A 14840-nucleotide genomic window follows, 5' to 3' on the forward strand; every position below is an offset into this window, starting at 1 on the left:
GCTTCTTTTGATGCTTGCTTTTGAGGCGTTCCTAAGATATTAATCAGGTTGTTGGGAAGATAGAAAAATTGTAGAGGCTACATATTACAGGAATTTGCTATAATTGCGAGTCCACGTGAAACAACTCGTACGAAAATTCCTGAATCCGAAACCAACCGGATTTCTGTGGATCAGACCCGATTCCGGACTCAACCCAAATTGGTCGGGAATGATGTCAGGTTTATTCAGGAAGGGCGTATCAGAAACTATTCCAGTAGTGTAATCCGGTACTGAAAGGGTCCTGAAGGAGAAACTGAATGTAACCAGAACAAGGTCGTGATTTGTCTGATCACACCTGCATATGCGCCTGAGAGAACACAGGACGATTCCTGAACGAAAACGGAAAGTGCTTGAATAAAATATGCAAAAATGCTGAATCCATGGTGATGCATGCTTCCGCTTGCTATGAATCTTTATTGCAGCGGGTTTATGTGAAACCAACAAATAAGGTGACTAGACCAGCAAGAAATCATGCATGATTAGTGTGAAACCTGAAGTCTGGATACTTGAGACAGCGCCCTGAGAGTCGTGCTTTTGCATAATATATGCATGAATGACATACAAAGTGAAGATTCAGTCGAACATTTTATTTGCATGGTTTCGTTTGCCTTTCAATTCACTGAATTTTGTAAGAGATTTCAGTAGGTTAAAAAGCGATGAAAACCGTGCTGTTTGGTGGTGCATCCTAACAGCGATAAAACCCCAGCGCAGGGGTCATTTTGCTCTGTGTCCCCTGCACAGGGGTTTTATCGCTGTTAGGATTTCAGTAGAGCTGGGGACGACTCCTTCCATTCCCCCGTCCGACGTTGCGTGTCTGAGTGACTAATAATGCAAATAAGGCGCACACAAGAAGACAGGGAAAGAAGTTGCTAAGCGGAATCGCGACTCAAGAACGTATAGCGGGACAACTTACCTTTTTTCCAAGGAGGGTGCTTGACGTGGGGGTATCCAAGAGAGTGCCGATGCCAGCGGGTTGGTTACTATCGATGAACTACATGGCGCGGAACACGGCACACGCGACACAACACACAGAACCGCCTTCTCAAGAAGCGCAAAAAAAAATGCAGTTGCGTTCTTCTATAAAAAACATGCATTTCATCCGCGAGTGCGGTCTTGTCACCTTCAAGAAAGACACATAGATATTTAAAGTGTCACCGAAGGGATGAAGGGAAACGCGCTCACACACAAGACACGCGAAGTAAGGAGCGCTTCTTGGCTTGCCAGCGTACTTTAGCTCTCATACCTCTACACGTTTGACTGCTGCTGGTGCTGTTTGACATTTTCTTGGTGTGTGTGTGTGTGTGCTCTACATAAGTAGAGAATACACACACACACAAGATGTCTTTTGCGTCGACGTTCACGAGCGCATAGTCTATCTTGGAAATACACGTTGATGCCTATGATGACGAAAGAATCCTGTCTGGGTCTACCACTTGGGATGACTGCAGAGATCAGGTGACCTACTGACGTCGACAATATACCGAGAATAAGTATGTTCCCCATGAGCCCGAACGGACAGGCGGTGCAGAAGGGGAAGAGTCAGTGTATGCTTTCCATTGCGCTCAGGAATTTTCCGCTGACCTAAAAACTCGAATCCAGTTTAATTCCTCATACACATTTGTCCAGGCGGACTGCAATGTACATGTAGTTTTGTGCTTGTGAGGCTTCCATTAGCCAAACGGAAAATTTTGCAACACATCCATTTTATCATGTTATGGCCCCCCCCCTTAACGATGGGGTATTTTTCTTGTCAGAATACATCCGCCAAATCATACAGTGCCTTTCCGGCATTCGCTGGCGTCCCCTATCTGTGCCCAGAAGATTATTTTAGTAATAGATATTAATACTGATTCGTGGTTTTATGTCGCAGGCAACTATGGAATTGCTTTAGTCCAACGTACGTAGTGAATACGCCACACGTAATTTAATAATTCGGGACTTCGCGGGACAACGTGATCGAGGACGTCTGTCATAGGTTACGTAAGATCTGCTACACGTTCACTTAAATATTTTGAAAGCTTGTCAAATGAACCCCGGTTAGTGACCAAGTATCAGGCACGTCCTTCCGGTTTTGTTCAGGCGATATTCAGGTGGATTCAGGAAAGCGGCGTCCGGAATACGGTTGGACATACGCTGGAATGTCTTGACAGTGCCTGAACAGTGCCGGATTCCGCCGGAATCAGTCGGATAGTACCCGGATTCAGGTTATACAGGAAGACCTGTTCGGGATGGCGACTTTTTGCCACTAAAAAATGGCAGAATTTTAAGAAAGAAAGTTTCCCGGATGCCGGCCGCAAAATCAATTTTTTTAAGCAAACAATTTCCTGGAACATCACCACAAGCTGTACTGCCGCGCCGACCCCGGCAGATAATGTATTGTATTACCAACAGTGGGCAGATAATATATTGACATCAAGATTGGAGACAGCGATTCCCAAGATGACAAGTGTGCTGTCGCCAAGCAGGAGAATTACCTATGCAGGTAGCCCCCTTCTGACAGACAATAACTTCACGTCACAATCCAACAAGCTAAATAACAACAGGGTTTATTGGGTTCGCTAACGTTTGCTAATAAGGGGGTTTGCCTTTGCTGCTGGCCATACCAAGCACTGGGGTGACATATTGGGCCACCAATGGGACCACCATTGTAAATACCCTCAAGCCGGTGCTTCTTGCAGAGCCGCCACATTGTCCTAGTCGCATGTCATAGAAAACGTCATTTTGAGGTCATGTGACTTTGTTTATGTCTCATTTTGCCGCTTTCCGACATATTTCCTTCCTCATAAAGCCAAGAGATGAACGTATCCTGCCAGCGTAAACTATGCGGTATTTCTTCCGCAAAATGGTGGTTCATTTCACCTTAGTTTAAGTACATCGCACCAATTCAGTGAACCATCTTAACGCGCAGTCGTCATCACATCTTTGGGAGTCGTCAAAAGTACGTGGCCTTATGTGTAAAACTGCGCGCTTTACTGAGACATTATCGGAAAAAATAATTAACATGGTCGAAAGACATACAAAACGTCGCTGAGAAACAACAACCGCATTGTTCACAAACGGTCCTGGCGCTTTATCACAGGCGCGACCATCTTTAGGGTCACGTGTGCCTTGACTTGCTGTGTCGTTCGACGAGGACCTGTCGAGGATGCGCTGCGTTCGCCCAGCATGCTTTCGTCTACTGAGCAATACATTGGATGCCACCCCTGTGGTACCAAGCGAACAGTACCAGTGATGGCCAGTTGGTAACTACATGTAGTTAAAATACCTGATTGTAGTTAAGAAGTAGATATCAACTACTTGCAGAAACGTAGTTGCAACCACTAGATAAACTCCTATTTCATGTAGTTAACTAGAGTTGTTAGGCTACTGCAGGCGCCAACTACTTCCGAATTTTCCGCAAGCTTTACGGCATGAAGGTGCAGAACATCAGATCAAATTTTCGAGAGTATGGTCATTCTGAGGTCATGGTTCACTGATTTCAATTAAACTTATTTTGAACTGTTAGAACACACAAGGCTCTGTATCTACGTTACTCAACAAAATGCAGAACGCTGCTTCATGCACCTAGCGGCCGGCGTAATACCTTATTTACCGTCCTGGTGTGGACATAACCGCATAGGGTGGCTACGTGATGGAGAGAAAATATTTTACGGTCCACAGTCGCGCAATCGGCATCCACCACAATATTTGTGCATGCCGCATTGATCTGTGACGAAGGAGCATGAGTGTAAATCTCGTACATGGTCCGTGTTATGTTGTACGTACCTTTATAGCGGAAGCTTTCTCCCCACAGAAAATATTTCTCCAGCAAGCTCTTTTGTAAGCGCATAATATACAAAAGAGAGACAGTGGATTTTCCGACAGTATGTAAATTAAGCGATGCCTAGGCACAAGAGCATGCTTTAAATATCATTACACTGCTTGTGATTTATATTAGGTGTCCAAGAACACTTCAAGGGATTGGTGCTGATGGACAACGTTAAGTGGTTATAGATGTAGTTAAAATACATCGCAGTAGTTAAAGAAGTAATTCTAACTAATCCCTTGAAAAGTTGAACTACTACAGGCGTTCCCACTCATTTTAATCAATTGGTCACTCAATTTAATCCAAGTGCTACCCAATTTAGTCCAGTGGTGAACCAAATTAATCCAGACACCAACCAATTTAATCCAAGCGCTACCCAATTTAATACAAGCAACACGTGTAAATCTATTCAGTGTGTATTCAGTCATGCCATGACTGAGACTTTCATGATTTCGCCAATGTACCATGAATGGTTCAACAACCCTCGATTTTGCAGTATCATGCGGTGTTTTCTGACTTCGTTTTGTCATTATGACACTTCATGATGATTTTCATGTTATGCGCCGTGAATCAATTTTATGGGAGTATTGCTGCTTCAGGCAGTGTCACACAGTGTTTTATAACCACCGACACTCATTATGACATTCCATGACTATTTTCGTAATATGCGCCACGAATCAATGTTATGGGAGTACTGCTGCCGCAAACAGTGTCATGCCGTGTCTTATGACTACCAATGATCATTGAGACATTCCATCACTATTTTCATGACATGTGCATTGAACCAATTTTGGGACTACCGCTGATTCAAACAGTGTCACACAGTGTTTTATAACTACTGGCGATCATTATAGCATTCCATGATTATTTTCATGTTATGTGTCATGAATCCATTTTATGGGACTACTGCTGCTTCATACAGGGTCATACAGTGGTTTGTGACTACCGACGGTCAATACGATATTTCTTGACTATTTTCATGATATGCGCCATGAATCAATTTTACGGGACTACTGCTGGTCCAAACAGTGCCATACAGTGTTTTATGACCACCAACAGTCATTATGACATTCCATGACTATTTTCATGATATGTGCCATGAATCAATTTTACGGGACTATTGCTCCTCCAAACAGTGTCATACAGTGTTTTATGACCACCGACGGTCATTATGACATTCCATGACTATTTTCATGATATGTTTCATGAATCAGTTTTATGGGACTTCGGGTGTTTCAAACACTGCATGTAGTGTTTTATGGGTACTGATGGTCAGTATCACATTCCGTCACTATTTTCATGATATGTGCCATGAATCAATTTTACGGGACTACCACTGCTTCATACAGGGTCATACATGGTTTGTAACTACCGATGGTTCATATGACATTTCGTGACTATTTTCGTGATATGCTCCATGAATCGATTTTATTGGACTACCACTGGTTCAAACAGCGTCATGCAGTGTTTTATGACATTTTGTGACTATTTTAATGATATGTGCCATGAATGAATTCTATGGGACTACCGGCGTTCTATACAGTGTCATACAGTGTTTTATGGCTACCGGCGGTCATTATGACGTTTAATGACTATTTTCATGATATATACCATCAATCAATTTTATGGGACTACCGGTATTTCAAAGAGTGTCATGCAGTGTTTTATGGCTAGCGGTGGTCATTATGACATCTAGTGACTTTTTTCATGATATGTGCATTGAATCAATTTTATGGGAATACCCTGTTTCAAACAGTGTCATGCAGTGTTTTATGACTACCGACGGGCGTTACGACATTCCATGACTATTTTCATGATATGTGCATCTAACCAATTTTATGGGACCACCGCTGCTTCAAACAGTATCATACAGTGTTTGATAACTACCGACTGTCATTATGATATTCCATGAATATGTCATGGTATTTGTCATGAATAAGTTTTTGGGACCACCACTGTTCAAGCAGCGTTATGCAGTGTTTTATGACTACCGACAGTCATTATGACATTACATGACTATTTCATGATATGTGTCATAAATCAATTTTATGTGACTACCGGCGCTTCAAAGAGTGTCGTGCAGCGTTTTATACTACCGACGGTCATTACGACATTGTATGATTATTTTCGTGATATGTTCCATGAATCAATTTTAAGGGACTACCAGTGTTTCAGACAGTGTCGTGCAGTGTTGACTGCATGCGATGCAGTCAACTGACTAGCGATGACTAGCGATGGTCATTTTGACACTTCGTGAAAATTTCCATGATATGTGCCATGAATGAGTTTGATGGGACTACCACTGTTTCAAACAGTGTCATAGAGTGTATCATGACTACTGGCTGTCATTATGACATGTCATCAGTATTTTCGTGACATGTGCCATGAATCAATTTTATTGGATTAGCGCTGCTTTAAAGTGCCACTCCGGATTCGGAAAACAGCGTTTCTTTTACTTAGTCCACGAAAAGAAGGTGACTCGGGGACTTTATACGGGTAATTTCAATCCTATTTGCGAACAGTGTGCATTTCTGTCAATTTTTGAAGGTCTGCTGATCCTCCTCGAGTTTCGATGACGTCAGGAGCGGTTACGTAACCATAAGCCCGCAAATTGTGATGATGACATGATCTAGAGGGGGCACTCTTCCTCAAGCCGCGACGCCGCAGTGCGAGAAGGGTCACGTGGTAGAGAAGTCAAGTGACGCTGACTGAAAAAGACGAAAATGGGAGAGCTATCTTCCCCCTCCTTGTGTTTTCTCGAAAGTAGCAGAATATGTCATGCGCGGCTCCGCTTACGGAGCGCAAAAAGTGTGCCCCGGAAGACGCCAAGGGCAACAACGTTGTCAGATGACAGCCGGGCCCTCCATCGGAGCCTAACATGATGTCACAGTTCTCAAAAATACAAATTACTTTTCTCTGGCTTTCGCGTCACATAGAGCTAAGATATTTTGCAGGAATGTAAAGTGAGACAAGGCTATTTCAGTAACATAAGTTTGGTGGGATTCTGAAGACACGAGATTTAGTCTGTAGTGGCACTTGAAACAACGTCATAGTGTTTTCTGACTACCAGTTGTCTTTAATACATTCCATGACAATTTTCATGATATGGGTCATAACTCGGCTTTATTCAACTACCGTTGATTCATACAGTGTCACAAGTGTTTTAGAGACTACAGACGGTCATTATGACATTACATGACAATTTCCATTATAGGTGGCATGAACCGACATTATATCGTTTCATTTCATGCCTTAAAAAAACCTTACGTAAAAGCGTTACATAAGGGGGAGAAACAGGAACACAAAACAAATTTTTAGACATGTTTGACTGTTACGACCGAATGAACATTTTCTCGCAGGCTATCTGAAAGCTACAAAGACCTGGCAGTGCGACAACATCTGCTGGCAAGTCGTTCCATCCGCTAATACCCAGCAGCAGTGTGGAGTATTTATGTGTGTATGTGTAACTTAGTTTTGATTCTAGCTTGTAAGGATGTTCTACACGACGAGAGGAAAAATGAGCAGGCATAACATAAGGACAAGAATGGATATTATTTATGTATAAGAACAAGCCTAGCTGTTTTACGTGTCACTGCCAATAACGGAATTTTATAACGCCTTTTAATCTCGGACATGCTTGCTGTGCGATCACGTACATTCAAAATGAACCTCATAGCATTGTTCTCAACAAGCTCTAGCCTATCACACAAATATCCCTTGGGACTCCACACACCGGTTGGATATTCCAATGATAGGCAAGGCTGAGCGATGGGCAAGACACGTAAACAAACTCAAACACGAATTAAGGCTCAAATTAGCGTCTTGAGCCTTCGTGTTTGTGTTTGTTTACGTGTCTTGCCCATAGCTCAGGCTTGCCTATGATGGAATTTATCCACCAGCTAGCCTGCATTTACGCCTTTCTGTCTAAATATTCCAATTTTGAACCAGCATTTTCTGGGACTACCGCTGCTTCACACGGTGTCCTATGGGGTTTTATGATTGCTGACGTTGATTATGACTCTCCATGATATTTACATGATATCTACCGTAACTGACTCGATGTAACTCAGCTGCTTCACATCCTGTTATTCAGTGTTTTATGAATATGAATACCTTAGTAACCATCGGTATTCATAAAACAGCATGACACTGGTGAAGCAGCGGTATCTGCATCAATTTTGAGTCATGACCCGTATCATGAAAATAGTAATGGAATGTCATAATGACCGTCGGTAGCCACAAACCACTAGATGACCCTGTCTGAAGCAGCGGTAGTCCCACAAAGTCGATCCATGACATATATCATGAAAATAGTCATTGAACGTCATAATGACCGCCGGTAGCCTTAAAGCACTGTATGACACTGGTTGAAAATGCGGTAGTCCCATAAAATTGATTCATGGCACACATAATGAAAATAGTCACGAAATGTCGTAAAACACTGCATGCCACTGTATGATTGATTGATTGATTATGCGTTTAATGGCACAAAGGCAACAAAGGCCATAGAGCGCCAAAACTATGAAACACTGTATGAAACAGCGGTAGTCCCATAAAATTGATTCATGGCACATGTCATAAAAATAGTCACGAAATGTTATAATGACCATCGGTAGTCATAACACACTACATCACACTGTTTAAAACACCTGTAGTCCCACAAAAACGATTCATGGAACCTATCTTGAAAATAGTGATGGAAGGTCATAATGACAGTTGGCAGTCATAAAACAGTGTATGTTACTGTCTGAACCAGCGGTAGTCCCATAAAATTGATTCATTGAACATACCATGAAAATAGTCTTGAAATGTCATAATGACTCTTGGTAGTCATAAAACGCTGCATGACACTGTTGGAAGCAGCGGTAGTCCCATAGGATTCATTCATGGCACATATCATGAAAATAGCCATGGAATGTCATAATGACCGTCGGCGTCATAAAACACCGTATGACATGTTTGAAGCAGCGGGTGTTCAATAAAATTGATTAATAGCACATGCCATGAAAATAGTCTTGAAATTTCTTAATGACAATCGGTAGTCATAAGACACTGCATGACACTGTTTGCAGCAGCGGTAGTCCCATCAAATTGGTTCAATGCACATATCATGAAAATAGTCATGGAATGTCCTAATGATCGTCGGTAGTTATAAAACACTGTATGACACTGTTTGAATCAGCAGTTGTCCCATAAGATTTATTCATGACACATATCATGAAAATAGTCATGGAATGTCATAGTGACTCTTGACAGTCATAGAACGCTGTATGACACTGTTTGAAGCAGTGGTAGTCCCATAAAATTGATTCATGGCGCATATCAAAATAGTTACAAAATGTCATAATGACCGTCGGTAGTCATAAAACACTACATTACACTGTTTGAAACACCCGAAGTCCCATAAAAATGATTCATGGAACATATAATGCAAATAGTCACGGAATGTCCTAATGACCGTCGGCGGTCATAAAACACTGCAATGACACTGTTTGAACCAGCGGTAGACCCATAAAATCGATTCATGGCGCATATCATGAAAATAGTCAAGAAATGTCATAATGACCGTTGGTACTCACGAACCACTGTATGAGCCTGTCTGAAGCAGCGGTAGTCCCATCAAATTGGTTTAATGCACATATCATGAAAATAGTCATGGAATGTCTTAATGACCTTCGGTAGGCATAAGACACTGCATGACACTCTTTGCAGCAGCGGTAGTCCCATAAAATTGATTCGTGGCGCCGTGAAAATAGTCGTAGAATGTCATAATGACTGTCGGTGGTCATAAAACACTGTATGACACTGTTTGAAGGAAGAATAGTCGCAAAAACTTGATTCATGGCGCATATCATGAATATCATCATGAAGTGTCATAATGACAAAAAGCAGTCATAAAACACCACATACACTGCAAAATTCAGGGGTTGTTGAACCAGTCATGATACTTCGCTAAATCATGAAAGTCTCAGTCATGGCATGACAGATTACACACTGAATACATTTACACGTGTTGCTTGGATTAAATTGGTTGGTGCCTGGATTAATTTGGTTCACCACTGCATTAAATTGGGTAGCGCTTAGATTAAATTGAGTGACCAATGGATTAAAATGAGCACGAAAACCTGTAGTCCACACGTGGAAGCTCATGAAAGTTTAGACAAGATTAGCACAAGCTACTTTAATGCACAAGCAGTCATTTGAATAGGTTGACATGATACACGCTTGCCAGCGGTCTTTGTCGCTGGTGCGCTATAAAAATACTAATTATCATCATCATCAGCTTGCCAGCGCCAGGCGGATGAACGTGGAGTATAATTCTATTGTCGAGAAAGACTTACGCGACCTCTAGCACGGGCCAATCGTTGGGAGACGGTTGAGTAACCTTTTGCTTTGCTTTTCTCTGTATCCGTGGGCGATCTGTGACGCTGGCGAGGCTTTCCCTTCCTCATCTTTCTCTCCCTCTTCCTCGCTCCGCTGGTTTGCCGGTTCTGGACTTTCCTTCGCGTTGAGTGAAATCAATAGGAACACACGGAAGCGTTGGCTGTTGCTGTCACACAAAGTGCGTCCTTTTTTGGGATAGGCATTTTCAAATCTCAAATATGCAGTCTCCTGTGGCTGAGTCATACACGAATATGACATAAGCATCGTTTCTGAAGTTCGAGTGTTATGGCGAAGCATTTTTGCGTTCACTAATAGCTGATGTCTCAAGTGGAAGATTTCACAGTAGAACAACCGTATATTGACTGCCCAGGCATACGCACTGACAGGCCAGCATGAATGAGAACACGTTCATATCTCTTTAGGCTTCTGTAGGCGTCTGATAACCCGTCACAGAGAAACTTGTGCAGCTGGTATTCCGAAAGCTTCCGCTTAGCTTCCGCTGGTATTCCGCTTCAACCTCTCGAAGTGACTTATCCATGCAGATGCTCTTCTAAAGCAGATATGACTTTTGTGCTAAGCAAGAAAGATCAGAATAGCAATCAGACACATCAAAACCAGGAGCCCTCCCGGAGACACATAGAAGCGATGCAGGCGACTGTGATGGCCATGGGAGTTGAGCATGGCGAATTGGTGTCCGTCGCCATGAAGATGAGACCAGACGTCAGTTAAGCCAATCGCATTTACAAGGCGTTCGAGCTTTCTGCACACCTGCCTGCAGTGTTCGCGGTCGATTGTGCAATTAAACTCGCCCGCAAGTATCAAGGTTTGGAAGGTTTGGAATCAACGGAAGAAGTTCGATCGCTCACTACGACGTACCAGCGCATAAACATTTACAATTCGAAATGACTTGCCGTCAAGCTGAAGCTCCAAGATACCACCCTCCCATGCGTATCGGTGTCAAACCACCGGGTGGTGCCCTGAGGAGAGGGAAAAAATAAAATGGCGGTGCGTGCTCGTTGAGCCGAGCCACAGCTGCAGAAAGCCTTGACCCCAAGTGAGGTTTCTAGAATTTGAATGGATCTTGAGGAAAATTAACTAGTTTCTTCTGGCAGTGGAATATCGACTTGGGTAAATATCGCCCACTCGAAAACTTCCAATCGCTTGGCCTGCTTGGAAACCCCACGCACATTTATGGTAGCCATACGAAGCAAGGACACAAAAAATGGGATAATAAGAACACAAGCAAACAATTAATAGATAATCCGTCAATTGACGTCAGGATAATCGGTTTTCCGCTTGAAATCACGAGTCTACACGTAATCAGCGGCGATGGCGGCGTTCTCTGCTGCGTCAGGAGACTCGTCCGAGGGGTCATGCTTCCGTCTTCACATAGCCTTTCCCGGCGATGTGATTACTGAGCTCCAAGTCGATTACCAACCTATGGGACTCGAAACACGCGACAGTTACATTATCATCATCTACAGTGGTGATGACAATGTAGTGGTGATGACAGTGGTGATGACAAAATGTAACATGGTCAACTACAAGACCAAAGGAATCACCCACGGGGCCGATATCACAGCTGGTACACTCCGTCGCGAGTGTACAACGAACATATGCAAGAGCAACTGCCGCGGACCAACCGCTGGAACCCTCCTGATCTGCCACATTGACAGCTACAGCGTCTGCTCCATTAGATATAGCCGGTGTGGTGGAGGTATACTCCAACTCTACTGAGCGCACTGACTCCCTACAATCGCCGGAGCAGACACCGCGGGTGCGTTCAGAGACACACTATCACCGGCTACACGTGAAGCCCATGTCTTGACTGTGGGTGAAGCCATGGCGTGGTCATCGCAACAGCGCTTGCAGAGGGTATCACAAGACTCATGACCAACCTTGAAACAGCAGGAGCACACTGACGCAACACACTCTTTATTAACGGTATACCCATCGCAATTGCAGCGTACGGACACGCTTGAGGCCATCATTGGTAGACGCAACGGGTCTTCCGCGGAGGTAGTTCAAATGGGAACAGGGCTTTTCACTTCCATTAAAACTCGACGGTTGTTCGTTTCAATACCTTCTAACGCTTTCTGCAGGAAGGTTTCCCTTGTGACATTGTCTGTGCATTGTCATAAGCCTGAGAGCTACCTTGTGAGTGTAGCTTGTGACCTTGTGAGTGCTTGTACTGTTGTTAAACAGGAGAGCTCCCTATGGAGGTGGCCCCTTTGGACGAACACTATCTTCACGTTACAATCCCACAAGCTCGATGACAACACTCTCTAGGAGAGAGTACTTTTCGTACTGACCATACTAAGCGAACAATCCAAACACGGGAGGGTCGCTGCCGAGGGCAGTACAGTCCTAGCGTGCTCTCTCGAACATGATTGGTCACTCATCCTGCACGTGTTGGAAAACATGAGCAGCCGTCAGTCAGCGCCGACAGCACTCCACAAGACACTCCACTCTACAGTTCTTCCTCACGTAAAATGTGGCTAGGGAAGGCTTGCCCTGACAGCCTGAAATATAGCTGTGTCTCTGAAGTCTGGGCCACCGAAGGCCAGCCAGAAACGACGGATCCAAATTTGAATGTTTATCTCGGTAACTAATAAAGCCAAGCTTGTGACTTTGTGTATTGTCATCAAGCAGGCGAACTACCTATGAAGGTAGTCCCCTTTCCACTGACACTTGGCGCGGGGCTATGACGCGGGGCGCCGCGCTTGCATTGGCCCCGCGCACGAAGCCCTCAACAAGAGATATCATTTTTTTAATATCAACTATGCACTTAATCGTGTGAAACAGGCACCGGGCTGTGCCTTTGCCACAGGCGCCGCACAACCCTAGCACCGGCCCTGCACTACCTGCATGTTACAATCCCACAAGCTAGATAACAGTCGCATTGCCAACGTTAGGATGAAACAAGCGAAAACTTGCCCACATCACACCTTGTAAAATTCAAGATCTTTAGAAAAAATCTTCCCGGAAACAACACCGCAAGCGATGCTGCCCCGACGACCGTTTTACCGGCCGAGCATTCTAAGACACTGCCCACCCGGGGGCGGACCGCGTTATCAAGGGGCCCTTCTCGAAATATGAAGGACCGGCTCCCTTTCGCCTCCCTCCACCGCGAATGATCGAGAGATCAATACCGCGGTGTAGAGTCACTAAATAAGCTACGCTTCAGAGTATCGACACTGAGCCGCCATGTTGTTTCGGATGACCTCCAGCGCCATCCATTTAGCGCTCTTCGAAGTGTTGTCTTCTTCCACTGCTGAACTTCACCTTCTTCTATTTCTACTGCCAAAATAGAGGTGTGGCTGGAGGTCATCCGAAACAACATGGCGGCTCAGTGTCGATACTCTGAAGCGTAGCTTATTTAGTGACTCTACCGTGGTGATCACCACAAGCGCAAAGTTGGAGTCTGGCGACTGCTACATATCATCAGTGTTAGTTATCCAACTTTGCCGGTGTGGCAGATGCATTTAGAATAAAAATGTTTGCCACCGCTGCTCCCCTCGTTGTACGCGATGACGACGACGCTTGAGTTAACTGGTGCTGGTGGCACGATTCTGTCAAACATTGTATCGAGCCAGAAATTCTCCCTTTGCCCCAAATATGTTAATAAAACTGTTGGGAGGATAAGATATCAAAAAGATAAATTGCCTATGACAGTAATTTGATATAATCACGCGCCAATTTTAAACATGCCGAGTGTCACCATATATTCGAAAATGATTTTTCGGAAGAAATCTTCTCCGAACGATAAAAGAAAGTTCGAAGAAGTAAACACACAAAACATGTGTATCTGCATCAAAAAATACGAAGGCCAGCCTCAGGGGCTGGCTTCCTGCGGCATCTCAAACATATATACTTCAAACCAGAGCGTGGAACCGAACCGGAACCGAAACTGAAAACCGGAATTAACCGTAATTTTGGCTGGAACTCAACCGAACCGAACCGAAACTACTAGCGCCATCTTGAAGCTGAACTGGAACCGAACCGATATAAAAACTTCGGTTACCGTTCGGGATACCAGTTTGGTTCGGGTTGGTGTGTGGTGCGGTTGATGATATGGGGATTCGAGCAGTCTGTCTGCCTAGTTTTTTGGCACGTTGCTCGCGGAAGGAATGGAAAGGAGACCTATTTGGTCGAAAAACAGAATGTGTAACAAACGTAACGAAGAGACCTTGCATCATTTTTATTGGCGATCTATAAGTTTGTGGCAGCTTAGAACCACGAACCGGTTCCGAACCAGTTTACAGCCTCTGAGCCGATTAGTCGAACCGATATATGTGAACTCCGGAGATGAACCGGAACCGCGCCAGAAACAAACCGAAATACATTTCGGTTCGACACTCTGTTTCAAACACATTCTGAATACCAATTCTCGCACAGGGATGATGGCTTCGAGTCTGCTCTCTCCCCACCCACCCACCCCAACACTCCACCCAGCGGTAAGCGGTGACGTCGTTTGACTTTCGAAAAGTGAAATGCCAATGCTGATTATAGTGATATGAGGAGTGTTCAGTCTGTAATGTGCCAGAGTATGAACTGTCGTCGTGGAAGTATGTTTAAAAACTAAGACGATGATTTTGAAACAGTTTCAACG

This window comes from Ornithodoros turicata, chromosome 1 (genome assembly GCF_037126465.1).
Source record: "Ornithodoros turicata isolate Travis chromosome 1, ASM3712646v1, whole genome shotgun sequence".
Classification (NCBI taxonomy): domain Eukaryota; kingdom Metazoa; phylum Arthropoda; class Arachnida; order Ixodida; family Argasidae; genus Ornithodoros; species Ornithodoros turicata.